Raw genomic sequence first — 18,418 nt, forward strand, 5'->3', positions numbered from 1 at the left:
GCAGTACTGAAGGTGTCTGTTTCTCTCCCTTTCTATCTCCCCTTTCCTTCCTGACTTCTATCACTATCCAATAAGTAAATACTGTAAAACTGTATTATTTATCTATTTATTTTTGTTGTATAGAGACAGAAATTGAGAGTGGAGGGAGAGACAGAGAGCAAGACACACACACACACACACACACACACACACACACACCTGCAACCCTCCTTCACTACTAGTGAAGCATTCCCCTGCAGGTGGGGGCCAAGGGCCTGAACCTGGGTCCTTGAGCACTGTAATGTGTGCACTTAACCATGCTCACCACTGCCTGGCCCCAGTAAATAAAATTAAAAAGAAAAAATACATAATTTAAAAAAAGGATATTGAGACTTTCTGTATCAACGTTCACAACTCTAAGACAGGGGAATCCTTAACTCTTTAGATAAGAAAAATAAAGCCAGAGAGAGACTGATTGTCTTGCCTACCTTGACTGAGGATGAAGATGGCTATTTCCAGATACCAAAACCTAAGCTTTTTTCTGTGGAATGCAGTTTGTGATTTGTTGTAAATTTTTAACTAAGAAAGCACATTTCACCACAAATTTAAATTTAAAAGGTAAGTCACTTAAGCAATTAGGAAAAAAGCCCAAAGAAACCTATAGATTAAACCATTATCATAATAATACTGCCTTACACTATAGCTGTTATTACACAGCTATTATCTCCTTCCTTTCTCAGCACAACCCTGGGAAATAGGAAGGACAGATATTCTTATTTGAATTTCACAAAAAGAGCTGTAAGTCTCTGGACTACTATTAATCAAAGATAACATGGTAGAAGTGAATTTAATGGCCTGAGGGAAGGAATTAACTTTTTCTTGCATTCACTTTCCCTAAATATCTTTGAGTCTGTGGGCAAGTCAACTAAATTGGTAGGATGCAACTTCGTTATCAATAAAGAATCTAACCTATCATCCTTCTTTTAAGGAGTCTTTGCTTTAGACATGATATAGTAAACTTCAACTTGCTTGTTCAAAATTTAAATACACCTTACAATCCAAATCTTCCTAATTTCATGTTACTTAATAATATTAAGTTATAGAGAATGAATCTCACTGGTGTTCTGGTCGTGAGTTTGCACAAAAGTAAAATGAATCCTAATGCAATAAATTTTGAATGATAACTAGACTGGACTGATTGAAATAAGGTGACTGGTCCTGGTGTTGGTTAGAAGCTATAAACCAGAAGCCAGACCTTCCACCTTCTACAACCCACAGGCACTTGCCCTTGACCTTGTCTGATATGAACAGATTTATCAATGAGTGAGATAAAGCTATCAGTAGAAATGCTTATAGAAAATCAGTTACTTGCAATACAGAAAAGTGAGTAAATGCATTGGGTAACAAGAGCAGCATGAAGAAGTTTTTAACTAAAAGATTATCAAAATCTAACAGTATGTAATTTGGTTGGAATAATTGTGAGAACCTGACTTGTAAACAAACTTCCAGTTGTCTAGTTTCATTTTGAGGGGCATATAATTCAGCAATAGTACATGAAAACACAGGGAGGATCATTTCTTGGAGGTGCATCAATGGTATACTATAATAATAAGAAGAAGCAGGAGATAAGAAGAAAATTAAGGCTATATTAATAAATTTAGGGTTGCATAATTGATTCTTGTTTAGATTACCATACTCAGTTCTGATCAACAACATTTTAAGGACTATATAAATGCACAGATTACAGAATTTGCCTGCAACTTACATGGTAACAACTTAAAGTTATCTCATACTCAAAAAAAATGAAAGAAATGAGGAACTTTTAACCTGAAAATTACTATATTTGATGGCTATATTAGAAAAGTATGGGGAGTTGAGTGGTAGCGCAGCTGGTTAAGTGCAGGTTCAAGACCCCAGCTCCCCACTTGCAGGGGTGTCGCTTCACAGGCTGTCAAACAGGTCTGCAGGTGTCTATCTTTCTCTCCCTCTCTCTTTCTTCCCCTCGTCTCCATTTCTCTCTGTCCTCTCCTACAATGATGACATCAGTAACAACAATATATACTACAATAATAATAACTACAACAATAAAACAAGAAGTGATTAAAAAATGGTTGTCTGGAGTTGGGTGGTAGCACAGCAGGTTAAGTGCACGTGCGGCAAAGTGCAAGGACTGGCATTAAGGATCATGGTTAAAGCCCTGGGTCCAAAAGGGAAAATAAATAATACATTTTTTTAAGAAATATACAAAAATGGTTGTCTTGTATACTAAGAATGTAACTGTCTCTTTAAAAAAATACTTTTGTTATAACCTAGGGTGGAAAAGATCACAGCATCACTCTGCATTTTTATTGTCAGTAATGAAATCCTTGGCAAGTCACATGGTATATATTTTTCTAATTATTTCTAGTAATATCCCTGATGTTTATTCTGTTCCCTTAGAATAGGATTTTAATTTCTCAGGCTCTCTATACTAAGTCTATATTAATTCACAAAAAATTGCAGTGGAGGAAGCACAGTGGATGGAGCACAGGAATTAAAAGCATTCCATCCTGAGTTTGATTCCCAGACTCTCATGTGACAGAGTGAAGCTCTGGATTTCTTTTTTGTAAGTAATTTCTTCTTTTTTTAAATTTTGTCTGTATTTTTAAAATTAAAATATTCTTATGTGGAGTAAGGACTATTTTGAATGGACCAAAGAGACTTAATTAAAATTCTGCAAGAAATAATGAGGTATATTTTAGTTAAAAGCAGAACTACCTTAATGAGAAATTTCTAAGAAAACAATCGTGTAATGATGGGCCAACAGGTAGATCATGCATTTTATCATGCACAGGGACCTGGGTTTGAATCTTGAGCTACCATATGGGAGTGTCTGCAGAGAGGAATCCTAAAGAGCTGTGAAGTGCTGTGGTATCTTTCCTATTCTCTCCTGGCCCCTCACCCTCTATGAGATGTGTAGAACGCTGGCCCATGGGGGTGTATTAATTTTGTGAAATCATTTGGTATGGCCATGCAAAGTTAACCTCGTCTTTTTTCATAACAACACTGAGGGATAGTTTTTAAGTTGATAATATTGTATGACCCATGAATGATGTTACAAATGTCCAAATGACCCTTGGCATATAAAAAATACTTGCCCACATTTAATCCTGAAAAAATGAAAAAGGAAAGCAAGAAAGAAAAAAGAGAAAAAGAAAAGGAAATGACTGCCAGGAGTGGTATAATCATTGCTGGCAGCATGAGTATAGTCCCAGCAATAATCCAGGTGACAAGTAAAAATAAATGTGTAATGAATACATGAATGTATGCATTTAGAACTGGAAAGTAGAGGGGGCCAGATGATGGCACAGCTGATAGAATTAACATGCTATAATGTACAAAGACCTGTGGATCAAGCTCCTGGTCCACACCTGTGGTGGTGTGTTTATCAAAAAATAAATATCAAAATAATAAAAAACTTGAGGGGGGAGAAGAGGAAACTAAAGTATGAATACTAATAATTGGCTTATTTATATTTATTTTGTCCTTTGTTGACCTTTTACTGTTGTTGTAGATATTAAAAGCAGGGCCTGACCAAACTGTAAGTAGGGCACCAAAGTAAAAACCCTGTGGTGAGGGGTAGACATGCAGCTTCCTGGGCCAGTGGGGGGTGGGAGTGGGTGGGAGGGATGGGTCCCAGTTTTTTGGTGGTGGGAATGGTGTTTATGTACACTCCTAGCAAAATGCATTCATATAAATCACTAGTTAATTAATATGAGAGAGGGAAAATCAATTGTATGTCTCAAAGTTTTTCAAAACACAAACTGAATCTTTTTAATATATAGGCTGTGTATTTGATATGCGGACTCAAAAGCCTAGACCAAGTAGATCAGAAGCAACCAACAGGACAGCTATATACAATATACTATGTACTGTATAGCAAACCCTAACAAAAGAACTTTTCAAAGTTAACCCAATTACCAAATAATGTGATGATAACATTAACTATCGGTTGTCTTTTTGAACCCCATGACAGCAGGAACCTCACATCTCCACTATAGAGCCCCTATTTCCCCCAGTCCTGGAACCCTTGGATAGGACCCACTTTCCCGTATGCCTCTCCCAATCCATATCAAATAATATTGCATCTGCCAATCACAACATACCAATGCAACGGTTGCCACCTCAACATGCTTCACTTCAGACTTTGTCCAGAGACCTCACGTGTTGAATGACAACCCTTCAGCTTCATTAGTAGCGTGAGACCTTTCTTTTCATAGTATACTCCAATTCCATCTCAGGTGGTTCACTTTCTAACAAAGTCCCAAAACCTAGATATACACCAGTTTCTGTGAGAGAGAGCATATGTTCACACGTATCCATAAACTACTGCAAAATATATACCTGAAAGCAGATATACACTAGAGTTTGCAGTGAGTACCTCCCTAACACTTCCTCTCCACTATTCCAAGCTTTGGGTCCATGAGTGTTCAACAATTTGTTTGGCTTCATATGTTAACTCTCTTTTCAGTCACCAGGTCCCAGATGCCATCAAGATGCTGGCCAGGCTTCCCTGGATTGAAGACCCCACCAATGTGTCCTGGAGCTCAGCTTCTCCAGAGACACACACTGCTAGGGAAAGAGAGAGGCAGACTTTGAGCATGGACCGACCACTCAACGCCCATGTTCAGTGGGGAAGCAATTACAGAAGGCAGACCTTATCCCTTCTGCAACCCACAATGACCCTGGGTCCATGCTCCCAGAGGATTAGAGAATGGGAAAGATATTGGGGGAGGGGGTGGGATATGGAGATTGGGTGGTGGGAATTGTGTGGAGCTGTACCCCTCCTATCCTATGGTTTTGTTAATTAATCCTTTCTTAAATAAAAATATAAAATATAAAAAAGAATAAAATAAAGAAAAAGGAAATGAAGAAAGAAAAAAGAGAAAAAGAAAAAGAAATGACTGCCAAGAGTGGTATAATCAGTCCCAGCAATAATCTAGATGACAACAATTAAAAATAAATGTGTAATGAATACATGAATGTATGCATTTAGAACTGGAAAGCAGAGGGGGCCAGATGCTGGCACAGCTGATAGAATTAACATGCTATAATGTACAAGGACCTGGGGATCAAGCTCCTGGTCCCCACCTGTGGTGGGAAGATTCTCAAGCAGTGGAGAAGTACTGCAGATTTCACTCTCCTCTTCTTCAACCCCTCTGTGTTTTTCTGTTTCAAAAAATAAATATCAAAATAATTTTTAAAAACTTGGGGGGGAGAAGAAGAGGAAACTAAAGTACGAATAGCATTAATTGTCCTATTTATATTTATTTTGCCCTTTGTTGCCCGTTTTATTGTTGTAGATATTATTGTGGCTGTTAATGATGTCGTAATTCTTAGATAGGACAGAGAGAAATGGAGGAGAGGAAGGCAGAGAGGGGGAGAGAAAGATAGACACCTGCAGACCTGCTTCACCACCTGTGAAGCATCCTTCCTACAGGTGGGGGGCAGGAACATGGGTCCTTGTGCATAGTATTAGTGTGCTTAACCAGGTGTGCCACCTCCAGACCCTGTAAATCCACTTTATCTTGTTGTCTTACTATACAATTTGTCTCATCTAAATAACACTAGGCCTCAATACAACTATAAAATGTCTCTGCCAACTTTTTTTCTTTTTGGAATTTTAAATTTAAAAATTTTATTTGTGACTAATAGTAGGTTACAAGATTGCAAGATTACAGTGCATAGTTCCACACTCCACCAGGGTTCTGAGTCCCTGGTCCCCGGGTCCCCAGAGGCCTGTGGCCAGGCAGTGGCAACTCTGCCCAGACCCCACCTCAGCCCAAGACCCAGCTCTGCAGGCCACTGTGCTCCTAGGCCTCCCCAAGGCAGGCCCCCAACCCAACCGCCTGGTCCCCAAAGCGGGAACAGCCATAGTCTAACCTGCACAAAGGCCCCCTAGAAGAAGAGTCTCCTCAGCACATAGCCCTCAAAATGGCATCCCTGCACCCAGAGGTGGCCTCTTGCCCAGTCCCTGCCACAGAGAGCACCTGTGTCACAGAGTCTGCACCTGGATCTTGTAGGGGTGGGGTTTTGTGACATCAGGTCAACCCCTGCCCTCCAGACAGCGCCTGTGCACTGGAAGTCCCCAAGTCCCTAGTCTGTGGTTTTCATTAACAGAGGAACCTGGCTGGAAACCTGGGGATGCAGTTATCAGTTGCTTGCTGCTTGTGGTGGGCTATTTACATCCCATTTTTCAGTCTTATTTCTCACTTGTTCAATTTCCTGTCATCCATGTTTGTCTCTTTGTTCAACTTTCTTCTGATCAAGTTTAATCAACATGGAGACAAATAGAGTATTTTGAAATTCCTCTTACAAGATCAAAACTTTAGACTCCATAATTCTATGACATGAGAAAGCAAGCATAGTGTAGGCCATGTCTTTCATAGAGATAGATCTCCTGAGTAACATATAATAATAAAAACTGAGCTATTAAACAGAATGCACTCTAGAAAATGTTTACAATTCAATAACAAATCATAGAAGGATTTCACTGCAGGAAAATACAAAATATATTTAATATAAAAATATCAAGAAAAATGTGAAAATCAAGTAATAAATTGAAACCCCATAATAAAACAAAGCAATATTAAATAAAGTAAATGAACATATAACTAGTGTCATTACTATAAATCTATCATAAACTACCCGCAAGAAGGTAATGAACACAAGGTTCTCAGTTTTTCTTCTTTCATTTAGGGCTGGGACTGCCAGTGTAACCAGGTAATTAATATGAATGAAGAAGAGCCAGGAAATCAACTATTATACACAATCATCATAAAAGGACTATATGTATATATGTTGACAATACACAATAATAAAAACAACTACAATTGTATACTTTTTCAATGGCATGAATTTAAAAATACAAAAACAATACAATTACTGTGAAATTTCATAAACGAAAAAGAAGGTTAAGTTCAATAAGACTGGAGTAAGAAACAAATGTCAAAATGATTTTCTAAAGAATTAATTTATAATCATTTTTTAAAACCTTAAATGAATAGAGCAAAAGTACCCATGACAGAATAAAACATAAGCAGAAAAATATCAGAAGAAATGGGCATAAGAAACAATCCCTAAACAGTAGAAACAATGCCTTGGAGCAAGACACTTCAGGCTCCAGGAACAACATACCTGCTGGGCTGTGGGAGGGAGGGAGCCAGTCTAGCCACCTGAGGCCACAGTGGTCCCTGCTGTGGGGAGGGGCAAGGTCCAGGAGAGCAGTTCAGCTCAGGACCAGCTGTCCACACTGCCCAGACACTCCTCAGGCAGGACTCCTTAAGGACACAGGGAGGATTCTGATTGGCCAACTTTATGTGACATCACAATGAGCCCTGCCTCAGCCTGAGCTGCTCTACAAGATGACTGAAATTTTAGTGAGTGCTTCACTAAGTAGGTCATTAAGGGGGTAATCAAGTTGTGTCGCTTCACTGCTCCTTTTAATTAAGATAACAGTTCAGTTCTGAAATAAAATTGCTGCAAAATATTGCCTGATTTTGATGTTTGATAACAAAGTCCCATTTACTCCATCTATCTTTTTTTTTTTTTGCCTGCCCTGTGGACTCATGGGTACTTCCGTTCTTAAGGCTGGTTGTCTGTTGAAGAGCATAGCATGGAATAACATTATAAGCCTCCCAACAGCTGGAAATGTGTGTATTTGACCATACCTAAAGTAATACAGAAGAACTACTTAAAAGTATTTTTTATTTCAGAACCATACTTGTAAACAAGAAGAATCAATTAAGGAGGGAGTCAGGAGTGACACACAGGCCCGGGATTCAAACCTCCACTCCCACCAGCAGGAGGAAACTTTCACAAGTGAGGAAAGCAGGTCTGCAAGTGTCTCGTTTTCTTTTTTTTTTTTTTTTCCTCCTCCAGGGTTATTGCTGGCCTCGGTGCCTGCACCATGAATCCACCGCTCCTGGAGGCCATTTTTTTTTTCACCTTTTGTTGCCCTTGTTGTAGCTTCGTTGTGGTTATCATTATTGCCCTTGTTGATACAATTTGTTGTTGGATAGGACAGAGAGAAATGGAGAGAGGAGGGGAAGACAGATAAGGGGAGAGAAAGATAGACACCTGCAGACCTGCTTCACCGCCTGTGAAGCGACTCCCCTGCAGGTGGGGAGCCGGGGGCTCAAACCGGGATCCTTACTCTGGTCCCTGCGCTTTGCGCCACATGCGCTTAACCCACTGCGCCAACGCCCGACCCCCAAGTGTCTCTTTTTCTATCTCCTTCTCTATCTCTCCCTTCACCTCTCAGTTTCTCTCTGTCCTAACAAAATAAAAAGTAGAAAAAAAAAAAAAAAAGACAGCAGCTAAAGGTCAAAGTGGTGAGCTGGAAGGGTAGAAAAAGTCATTTTCTCCTACTCCAAACAACTTAATTAAGGATTCCTGCTAGCTCTTTTGTAATTACAGAAGTTTATTTTTTCTGCTGTTCTGTCAAGTATTTTAAAATGTCATCTTGAAATAGAAATGTCTCTTTGTCTCTCTTCCTTGTCTCTTGATTTCTCTCTGTCCTATAAAACTAAATAAATAAACTGGAAAATCTTTTGAAACTATAAATAAACTTAGTAGGCTGGGAGATAGCACAGTGGATAAAGTATTGGACATTTAAGCATAAGGTCCCAAGTTCAATCCCCAGCACACATCTACCAGAATGATGTCTGGTTCTTTCTCTCTCTTCCAGTCTTTCTCATAAATAAATAAATAAAACAAATGGCCAATGATGGGATGCTTGGTTTGGAACTAGTTTGGTCAAACTTCATACATAAACCTAATTGTAGTATAAAACATTTTCTTACAATTATAAAATTAACTAGCCTTAAATTATATTCCAGGGTGATACATGTTAACTGTAGTGTTACTATAATAAATGAGCACACTAAAAAAAGAAAGAAAAGAAGGTGGAGATGTATGTTCCAGGACATGGGAGCCACCATTTACACTCTGCTTCAATGTTACCCAAGTGAAGATTCTGCCAGGGCTGCCTGGGGGGGAGAGTGGAAGACCAGCAGGATTTGAAAGTCACACAGATTTACAAGCAAAGCTACCTGAGACAAGACACCCCTACTCTCTGCACTGCTAGTGCCAGCCCAGGTTCTCTGAATTGGAGCCCATGGATAATGAGTTGTGCCACATTCCCTTGCTGTCTCCACTTGGAGGTACTCACTTTTCCCACACTGGACATGTTTTTATTCTTTTCAAACCTAATGTAGTATGCAAAAAGGAGAAAGAGACCACAAAGCAGTCTGGCAGAAGAGGGTGGGTCAGCACCAGGTACCTCAGATATGCCTGTTTTCTCTCTAACAGACCCACCTCTCCAGTGGCAATGTATTCACAGGAATGTTTAAGAATATCACCAGGGAGGGCACCAAAGTAAAAACCCTGGGGTGAGGGTGAGGGTGGATATTCGGCTTCCCGGGGTGGCAGAGTTGTGTGTGGGTGGGATGGGACACAGTCTATTGGTGGTGGGAATGGTGTTTATGGTAGAGAGAATGGTCCATACTCTGAAGGGAGGATGGACAACATACTCTATGCTACACCTGAGGAAGATGGGTCTCGAAATTGGGGCAGCTTGGCATAGTCCTACTCATGACCACAGAATGTGATCTCAGATCTACAGGGATGCAGAGGTCACCTAGGCTCCTAAGCTGAATTTGGGCCCCAGACCAAATCAAATCAGAGGAGTTTACAGTTAACAATATTTATACCCTGTTGCCATATTAGGGAGCTACTCTCTTCTCTGATTCAGCTTTTGTCCCTTTTCCAGCCATGACATCATTTCCCAGAAAATAACTTGGATCTACTGGTGTATCAGATTTCAGGCTCAGGGAAAAAAAAACTAGTATAGCCATAGGCCCTTTGGAATTTAACTAAAATATGCCTACTAGCTCACTACAAAATGAAGGAACCCCCGCCCCCAACATTTTATCTGCACTATTCCAGCCTTTGGGTCCATGACTGGTCAATAATTTGGCTTTGTATGTTAACTCTCTTTTCAGCCGCCAGGCTCCATATGCTAGCTGGATGCCAACCAATCTTCCTTTGACAGAAGAGCCCACCAATGTGTCCCGGAGCTCCGCTTCCCCAGAGACTTTCTCCACTAGTGAAAGAGATAGGCTGTGAGTATGCATTGACCTGTCAATGTCCATATTCAGCAGGGAAGCAATTACAGAAGCCAGACCCTGGGTCCATACTCCCAGAGGGATAAAGAATAGGGAAGCTATCAGGGGAGGGAATGGGATATGGAGAGCCGGTGGTGGGAATTGTGTGGAGTTGTACCCCTCTTATCCTATGATTTTGTCAAAGTCTCCTTTTTATAAAAAAGGAGATACCAAAAAAGAACAAAACAAACCTAATACAGATCAAAGAAAGATACCATAGTATCCAATAGTGGATTCTACTTTAAAAATTGGAGAAGACTTCCAATAAGTAGCATTGCAAACAATATAGGATATTTCATGAATGATAACACAGAAATCCACAAAATCATATGAAACATCTACAAAGAAGTATTCGCCACAAAGCTACAGAACTGGAAGAAATGGGCAAATTCCTGGAAATATATGCTTTTCCAAAACTGCAACAAGAAGAAATACAAAACATAAATGCACCAATCACAGACAAAAAAAAAAATCAAAACTGTTATTAAGAATCTTCCCAATAACAAAAGTCCTGGATCAGAGAGCTTTACAAATGAACTCTATAAAACCTTCAGTAAACATTAAATGCCTGTATTTGTAAAGCTCTTCCACAATATTGAAGTGACAGGAACACTGCCTTCCACCTTCTATGAAGCCCACATCACCCTGATACCAAAAGTAGATAGGGACACATCAAAAAAGGAAAACTAAAGACCAATATCTCTGATGAACATAGATGCCAAAATATTGAGCAGGAGCTTGGCCAACCAGATACAAAAGTATATTAAAAATTGTTCATCATGGGAGTCGGGCTGTAGCGCAGCGGGTTAAGCGCAGGTGGCGCAAAGCACAAGGACCAGCATAAGAATCCCGGTTCGAACCCCGGCTCCCCACCTGCAGGGGAGTCGCTTCACAGGCGGTGAAGCAGGTCTGCAGGTGTCTATCTTTCTCTCCACCTCTCTGTCTTCCCCTCCTCTCTCCATTTCTCTCTGTCCTATCCAACAACGACAACAACAATAATAACTACAACAATAAAACAACAAGGGCAACAAAAGGGAATAAATAAATAAAATTTTTTAAAAAATTGTTCATAATGACCAAGTGGGATTTACCCCAGGAATTTAAGGCTGGTGCAACACACGAAAGTCAACCAATATTATTCACCACATCAATAAAAGCAAAAACAAAAAACACATGACTATCTCAATAGATGCTGAGAAAGCCTTTGACAAAATCCAACACCCATTCTTGATCAAAACACTGCAAAAAAAAAAACCGGAAAGATGGGAAATTCCTCCATATAGTGGAATCCATATAGAATAAACCTACAGCCAACATCATACTCAATGACCAGAAGCTGAAAGCATTTCCCCTCAGATCGGGGACTAGACAGGGCTGTCCATCATCACCATTACTCTTCAATATAGTATTGGAAGTTCTTGCCATAGCAATCAGGCAAGAGAAATAAATAAAAGGAATATAGATTGGAAGTGAAGAAGGCAAGCTCTCACTATTTACAGATGACATAGTAGTATACATAGAAAAACCTAAAGAATCCAGCAGAAAACAACCGGAAGTTATTAGGCAGAAAACTACTGAAAGGTGTCAGGACAGAAAGTCAATGTACAAAAGTTAGTGGCATTTCTTTATGCAAGCACTAAATCTGAAGAAGAGGACACCCAGAAACCAGTCCCATTCACTGTTACAGCAAAACCAATAAAATGCCTAGGAATAAACCTGACCAAAGAAGTGAAAGACTTGTATACTAAAAACTATGAGTCACTATTTAAGGAAATAGATAATGATACCAAGGAATGGAAAGACATCCAATGCTCATGGATTGGAAGAATTAATATCTTCAAAATGAATATTCTTCCCAGAGCCATACAGAAATTTAACATGATACCCATCAAAGATCCACCAAGCTTCTTTAAATGAATAAAACAAAAATTATGATCATTTATCTAGAACCAGAAAACACATGGAAGTGCCAAAACTAAAACTATCTTGAGGAAAAGAAACAAATGTGGACATCACATGACCAGATCCCTAACTATATTATAAGGCCATCATCATCCAAACAGCCTGGTACTAGAACAAAAATAGGCACACAGTGGAACAGAATTGAAGGCCCAGAACTAAACCCCCATATGTATGGACCTCAAATCTTTAATGTGGGGGGCCAAAAGTATAAAATGGAGAAAGAAAGTCCTCTTCAATAAATGGTGCTGGGAAAACTGGGCTGAAACATGCAGAAGAATGAAACAGAGACACTTTATCTCACAAAAAAATAAATAAATAAACTCCAGATGGATCAAGGACATGGATGTTAGACGAGAAACTATCAAATACTTAGAGGAAAACATTGGTGGAACACTTCCCCACCTAAACCTCAAGGAAATCTTTGATGAAACAAACCCAATTGCAAGGAAGACTAAAGCAGAAACAAACTAATGGGGCTATATCAAATTGAAAAGCTACTGCATAGCCAAAGAAACTATCACACAAACAAAGAGATACCTCACAGAATGGGAAAAAAATCTTCATATGCCATACATCAAACAAGAGACTAAAAACCATAATATACAAAGAGCTCAGCAAACTTAGCAACAAAAAGCAAATGACCCCATCCAAAATTGGGCAGAAGATATGAACAGAACATTCCCTACAGAAGAGATCCAAAAGGCTAACAAACACATGAAAAATTGCTCCAGGTCAGTGACTGTCAGAGAAATGCAAATAAAGACAACATTGAGATACCACCTCACATCTGTGAGAAAGTCATACATCAAAAAGGACAACAGCAATAACTGCAGGAGAGGCTGTGGTGACAAAGGAACACTTTTGTACTGCTGGTGGGAATGTAACGTTGTCCAACCTCTGTGGAGAGCAGTGTGGAAAACTCACAAGGCTAGACATGGACTTTCCATATGACCCAGCAATTTCATTCCTGGGGATATACCCCAAGGACTCCCTAACCCCCAACCATGTGTACACCTATGCTCATAGCAGCAAAATTCATAACAGCTAAAACCTGGAAGCAACCCAGGAGTCCTACAACACATGAGTGGCTGAGAAAACCGTGGTATATATACACAACGGAATACTATGAAGCTATTAAGAACAATGAACCCACTTTCTCTCACCCATCTTGAATATGGAGATAGAAGGAATTATGTTAAATGAGCTAAGTCAGAAAGATAAAGATGAGTATGGGATTATCCCACTCATAAACAGAAGTTGAGAAAGAATAACAGAAAGGAAAACTAAAAGCAGGATTTTACTGAATTTGGAGTAGAGCACCAAATCAAAAACCCTGGGTTGAGGGTGAGGGTGGATGTTTGGCTTCACAGGATAGAGGGGGTTGGGGTATGATGGGATGGAACACAGTCTTTTGGTGGTGGGAATGCTGTTTATGTACACACCTATTAATTTGTAGTCATATTAATCACTATTTAAGTAATATGAGAAAGGAAAAACTGAATGTCTCAAACTTTTTAAAGCACAGACTGAGTCTTTTTAATACATAGGCTGAGTCTTTGATATCTTAACTCTTTTAAAAGCTTAGACCAGGGAGAACAGAAGCAATCAGTGGCATAGCTATATTGAAATAATATCATGGGGCCGGGTGCTGGCTTACCTGGTCGAGTGCACATGTTGCAGTACACAAGGACCCAGGATCGAGCCCCTGGTCCAGGGCTGCAGGTGTCTCTCTCTCTGCCTCTCTATATCCCCATCCCTCTCGATTTCTGACTGTCTCTATCCAGTAAATAAAGATAATAAAATTTTTTTAAAAGAATGTTAAAGGACATAAATTATGGTAATGTTGTGTATGATACATTATATCTTAAGAAAGAGTCTTTTCAAAATTAACTCAATTTCCAAACACTGTGATTTTGCAATAACTCTTTATTGTCTTCTTAAACCATAAGACAGCAGGAACCTCCCATTTCCTCTATAGAGCATATATTTCCTGAAAATTAAAAAAACAATGTTAAAGGACATAAATTATGGTAATGTTGTGTATGATACATTATATCTTAAGAAAGTGTGTTTTCAAAATTAACTCAATTTCCAGACACTGTGATTTTGCAATAACTCTCTATTGTCTTCTTAAATCTTAAGACAGCAGGAACCTCGCATTTCCTCTATAGAGCATATATTTCCCACAGTCCTGGAACCTCTGGGGTGGGGCTCACTTTCCTGCATGTTTCTCTCAAGACATAGCAAATGATAATTCATTCACCTATCCCAACCTAATCAACGCAACTAGTACCACCTCCGAATGCTTCACTTCAGACTGTGTACAGGGACATCAGGCATGCAATGCCAACCCTTCAGCCTCATTACTCAGGTGAGACCTTTCCTTTCATAGTATTCTCTAATTCCATTCCAGGTGTTTCAATTTCTATCAAAGTCCCAAAACCTAGATATAGACCGGGTCCTGTGAGATAGAGCAAATGCTCACATGTATCCATATATTAGGGCAAAATAAATGCCTGAAAGCAAAAGTACGCAACAGTTTGTAGTGAGTCAGTATCAATTTCATAATGAAATAGTATCTACTTAGACTTAGATACCCTCCTCACCTACATCCTATTACAGTTCTCTCACTGACTCCAAAGCTCACCTTATCAAAGCAAGGACTGCAAAAGGTGAATAAAGGGGGAGAGACTGGCATACTTTAAAGATGACTCTTTAGACACTATCAGTCCATTCCATCAGCTGGGGCCCTACATTCCCAAACAGACTTGATGAGCCTAGACCTCAAATAAATCCCTCTCTCCATTGTTACTGATAATTTCTACCAGAAACAACAAAACAGACCCCTTTTGTGGGCCCCATAGGACCTTGCCCTCAACTTGAATCAACAATGGTAGAGAATGTTCCATCCTCCCTTGAGGATGGACAACATACTCTATGCTACACCTGAGGAAGATGGGTCCTGAAATTGGGGCAGCTTGGCATGTTCCTACTCATGACTACAGAATGTGAGCTCAGATATACAGGGATGCAGAGGTCACATAGGCTCCTAATCTAATGATGGGCCAAAGATCACATCAAATTGATGGGGTTTACAGTCAATAATATTTATACCCCCTTCTCATATTAGGGAGCTACTCTCTACCCTGATCTAGCTTTCTTGTCCTTTTCCCAGCCATGACATCATCACTCCAGACAATAACTTGGATCCACTGGTGTATCAGATTTCAGGCTCAGGGGCAAAAAGAAATAGGAAAAAAAAATCAACCAACAAACAAAAAAAACTAGCATAACCACAGGCCCTTTAGAATTTAACTAAAATATGCCTACTAAAAACCTGATTAAATGTCTTGAAATTTTTAAAGCACAGACTGAGTCTTTTTAATACATAGGCTGAGTCTTTGATATGTTGACTCTCTTAAAAGCTTAGACCAGGAAGAACAGAAGTGACCATTGGCATGGTTATACACAAATAATGTCAAACGACATAAATTATGCTATGTTGTGTATGGTACATTATATACTAACAAAGGGATTTTACAAAGTTAACTCAATTGCTAAGCAATGTGATTATAGCAATAACTATCTATTGTCTTCTTAAACCCTAAGACAGCAGGAACCTACCATTTCCTCTACAGAGCATATATTTCCCTAATCCTGGAACCTCTAGGGTGGAGTTCACTTTCCTGCATGCTTCTATCAACTCAGACCAAATGATATTGAATCTGCGGATCCCAAACTAATCAATGCAACAAGTACCATCTTAGCATGCTTCATTTCAGACTGTTTCCAGAGACATCAGGCATGGAATTGCCAACCCTTCAGCCTGATTACTCTGGTGAGACCTTTCCTTTCATAGAATTCTCTAATTCCATTCCAGATGGTTCACTTCCTTTCAAAGTCCGAAAACCTAAAAATAGACCAGGTCCTGTGAGACACAGCATATGTTCATGTGTATCCATAAATTAGGACAAAATATATACCTGAAAGCAAAAATACACAATAGTCTGCCATGAGTCAGTATAAAGTTCCTAAAGAAATAGTGAATACTTAGACTTAGATACACTCCTCACCTACGTCCTATTACAGTTCTCTCACTTACTCCAAAGCTCACCTTATCAAGGCAAGGTCTGCAAAAGCTGAATAAGGGCAAGAGACTGGCATACTTTAACGATGACTCTTTAGTCACTATCAGGCCATTCCATTGGCTGGGGCCCTAATTTGGGAGTCCTGAGATTCCCAAACAGACATTATAGGGCTAGACCTCATATAAATCCCTCTCTCCATTTACTGGTCATCTCTATCAAAAACAACAAAATAGACCCCTTTGTGGGACTCCATACGACCTTGCCCTCAACTTGAATCAACAATGGTAGAGAATGCTCCATCCTCTGAAGGGAGGCAAGACAACATACTCTATGCTACACCTGTGGAAGATGCATTGATATTGGAGCAACTTGGCTTGTTTCTATTAATGACCACAGAATGTGAGCTCAGATCTACAGGGATGCAGAGGTCACATAGGCTCCTAAGCTGAATATGGGCCCCAGATCACATCAAATAAATGGGGTTTATAGTCAACAATATTTATGCCCCTTATCCATATTTGGGAGCTACTTTCTTCCCTGATCCAGCTTTCTGATCCTTTTTGCAGTCAAGTCATCATCTCCCCAGACAATAACTTGGATACACCTGCATATCAGATTTCAGGCAGTGGGGGAGAGAAAGAAAAAAAAACTGGTACAGCCACAGGCTCTTCAGAATATAATCAAAATTGCCTACTAGCTATCTAAAAAAATGGAGACCCCTCCCCCAACTCTTCATCTGCACTCTTCTAGACTTTAAGTTCATGATGAGTCAACAATTTGTTTGGCTTTATATGTTAACTCTCTTTTCAGACACCAGGCTCCAGATGCTAGCTGGATACCAACCAGACTTCCCTGGACAGACAACCCCACCAATGTGTCCTAGTGCTCCAATTCCCCAGAACCCCAACCCACTAGGGAAACAAAGATGCAGGCTGCGAGTATGGATTGACCTGTCAACACCCATGTTCAGTGGGAAGCAATTACAGAAGCCAGACTTTGAAGCTTCTGCATCCCACAAAGACCTTAGGTCCATACTCACAGAGGGTTAAAGAATAGGGAAGATATCAAGGGAAAAGTTGGGATATGGGGTTCTGGTGGTCAGAATTGTGTGGAGTTGTACATGCGGTTGTATCCTATGGTTTTATCAGTGTTTCCTTTTTATAAATAAAATGAATAAAAACTTAAAATATTAAAAAGAAAACTACCAGATTTATTGAAAATGGATAATAAACTGGCAGGCTACAAAAATCAATGGCATTCCTCTATGAAAACACAAAACCAGAAGAAGGAAAGATACAGAAATCAATCCACGTCACCATAGCAGCAAAAACAATAAAATATTTGGGAATAAAGTTAGCAAAGGAGTGAAGGACTTATACATTGAAAACTATAAATCATACTTCAAGGAAATGGAAAAACATCCCTTGCTCATGGACTGACAAGATTAACATCATTAAATGATTATCCTGCCCAAAGCCATGTACAGATGTAATGACATCCCCATCATGGTACCAACAAACTTCTTTAAAAGAATAGACCAAATTTTACAAAAATTTATTTGGAACTAAAAAGTCTCCAAGACTTCCCAAGCAGCCTTAAGACAAAAGAATAAGACTGGAAGCATTACACTACCTAACCTCAAGCTATACCACTGAACTATTGTAACCAAAACCCTCTGGTGCTGGAAACAAATCAGACACACCAACCAGTGGAATAAAATTGAAGACCCAGACCCAGAAATAAGGCTCCACATCTCTAGCCAACAAGTGTTTTCCAAGGAGACTCAAACCATTGAATGGCAAAAGGAGAATCTCTTCAATAAATAGCACTGGGAAAGTTGAATTGAAACATGCAAGCACATGAAGTTGTGCTCCAAAGTCAATTGCAACTGGATCAAGGACATGGATATTGGGCTAGAAATACATGGGAGAAAACATTAGCAGGACACTTCACAACTTATGCTTCATAAAAGTTTCCATGGATTCAAATCCAACAGCAAAGAAAACAAAAGAAAAAATAAGCCAATGGAACTGCATCGAACTGAAGAGCTCTGCAAAGCAAAGGGTACCACCACCCAAACAGAAGGGCATCTAATGGCATGGGAGAAGATCTTTACACAATGCACTAAATAAATAAATGAATAACCCACACAGAGAATGGGGCCAGGACATGAGCATAAATTTC

Source organism: Erinaceus europaeus, chromosome 9 (genome assembly GCF_950295315.1).
Source record: "Erinaceus europaeus chromosome 9, mEriEur2.1, whole genome shotgun sequence".
In the NCBI taxonomy this organism is placed as follows: domain Eukaryota; kingdom Metazoa; phylum Chordata; class Mammalia; order Eulipotyphla; family Erinaceidae; genus Erinaceus; species Erinaceus europaeus.